This window comes from Scophthalmus maximus, chromosome 14 (genome assembly GCF_022379125.1).
Source record: "Scophthalmus maximus strain ysfricsl-2021 chromosome 14, ASM2237912v1, whole genome shotgun sequence".
NCBI lineage: Eukaryota > Metazoa > Chordata > Actinopteri > Pleuronectiformes > Scophthalmidae > Scophthalmus > Scophthalmus maximus.
This window is the reverse complement of record NC_061528.1, coordinates 1,192,501-1,195,000: the sequence shown is the minus strand read 5'-3', so window position 1 is coordinate 1,195,000 and position 2,500 is coordinate 1,192,501.

Genomic DNA, 2,500 nt, shown 5'->3' with positions numbered 1-2,500 from the left:
TAAATAACAGTTTGGTAGTTTTATCTGACAAGAACTGATGTTCGCTGTAATTATAATCTTTTTTAAACAGGATCTTTGACTTGATTTGAACATGGGAAGTCAAAGGGTTTGAGGACGAGGACTCATCCGTGTGTTTGGTGAATATGATCTTTGTCTTGGCTCCGGTTGCTGGAGCGAGACAGAACTAACGCTGCGTCACACTCTGATCACAGTATCGTTGTTTTAATCTGACTTCTCTTCTTCGTCGTTCCTTCTTTAGCTGCTTATACTGAAAGTTTGGAAGCAACCCAAACAAACAGAACCCTGTAAACTCGTATGATAATGTTCGTTCGCGTCCGCGAGGAAATGAGCCGTCTTTCTGTCTGTTTGTGTGATTTGCGTCATCGTCGTTGGTTCACACATTTCTGTCTCTGATGAATCCAGTTCTCAACAGGAAGACGCTCTTCTCCCTCCTCCCTCCTCTATCCTTCATCTCTCCCCCGGCTCCTCTGGGGAGGGCGGTAATAATTATTATGTAAATAAATACGCCTGCTGTAATCACATTCGTGCCACTGATCCAATTAGAGAGCTGATAGCAGGCGGCTGATGGTCAGGGCCTGTGAGTCTGTCTGTCTGTCTGTCTGTCTGTCTGTCTGTCTGTCTGTCTGCCTGTCTGTCTGTCTGTCTCTCTCTCTGCCTGTGAGTCTGTCTGTCTGTCTGTCTGTCTGCCTGTCTGTCTCTCTGTCTGTCTGCCTGTCTGTCTCTCTGTCTGTCTGTCTGTCTGTCTGTCTGTCTGTCTCTCTGTCTGTCTGTCTGTCTGTCTGTCTCTCTGTCTGTCTGTCTGCCTGTCTGTCTGTCTGTCTGTCTGTCTCTCTATCTGTCTGCCTGTCTGTCTGTCTCTCTGTCTGTCTGCCTGTCTGTCTCTCTGTCTGTCTGTCTGTCTGTCTGTCTGTCTGTCTCTCTGTCTGTCTGTCTGTCTGTCTGTCTCTCTGTCTGTCTGTCTGCCTGTCTGTCTCTCTGTCTGTCTGTCTGCTGTCTGTCTGTCTCTCTCTCTGCCTGTGAGTCTGTCTATCTGTCTCTCTGTCTGTCTGTCTGTCTGTCTGTCTGTCTGTCTCTCTGTGTGCCTGTCTGTCTGTCTGTCTGTCTGTCTGTCTGTCTGTCTGTCTGTCTGTCTCTCTGTGTGCCTGTCTGTCTCTCTGTCTGTCTGTCTGCCTGCATGTCTGCCTGCCTGTCTCTCTGTGTGCCTCTCTGTCTCTCTGTCTGCCTGTCTGTGTGCCTGTCTGTCTGTCTGTGTGCCTGTCTGTCTGTCTGTCTGTCTGTCTCTCCGCCCGGGTCAAGCTGACTGGGGGAAGCGAGCATTAGTGAGCCAGTCGACTGGTGCCGCGCTGCATTCAGTCATGTTCTCTAACTAACGCTCTTTGACCAGGACCCTGCTTGTCTGCTCGCTGAGGTGTGTGTGTGTGTGTGTGTGTGTGTGTGTGTGTGTGTGTGTGTGTGTGTGTGTGTGTGTGTGTGTGTGTGTGTGTGTGCGTCTGCTATCATGATCCCTGGCTCTGGATCACTTTCACCGTGCATCAGCTTATCACCAATTACGGCCTTGTTGTGATTCTCATCAGCCTAATGATGCTCCACTGAGACCGTCCTCGTCAGGCCTGTATCAGCCTCATCACCGTCCACCGGTCTGTCTCCAGACTGTGTTACATGCGTTTCATGACTTTTATTTATCATAAATATAGAGTCTTTATTCTTTCCAATGATCTGCATCGTTGATTTGTGGTCTCTGTTGAAAGGAGACTGACAGCGTGTAGTCTGGCTCAGTTTCCTGCTGCAGCATCATCAGGTTGTAAACCCTGTCAGATCACATATCGTCAGCAATTCATTTATTTCAAAATGTGTACAGAACTGACGCCAAAATATCTCAGTCTGTGCAGCAGTGATGGTGGAGCCGTGGAATCGAGGCTCCGCCCACACACGCCCTCGACCAATCGTGAGTCAGGGTCAGCTGTCAATCATGGCGTCTCAGCCTGTTTTTATATCATCAAATAACAAATGAAGAGCAAAGTGATCAGAAACAGGAACACGTGATTACAACGACCTCACATGACAGAAACATCTGCTAACATGGAAGGGGCGGAGCCTTTGACCTATACTGCAGCCAGACACCAGGGGGCGGTAGAGATGTTTTGGCTTCACTTGTCATGTCGTCCGTCGGCCAGTTGTCAAATCTCATTTACGTCTATTCGACCGTAGTATCAGTATCGTCAGTAAACCGCTGTCGACGGCACCGAGCCTCGAGTTCCAGGCCTGAACTGTAAATATCTAATTCTGGATTCACTGCAAGTGTTTTTCTTTTTTTGTGGGTGAAGCCAGGAGCCTTTAAACACAGAGGGAAAAGTTAGAATCTGGGCAGGAGAAGTGGTTTTGAATATGATAACTCTTTACATTAATGGATACCACAACCCGGGAGGGGCCTCTGTGAAATATGTCAGTTTTGTGTGGCAGTATCATCACGCTGCCAACC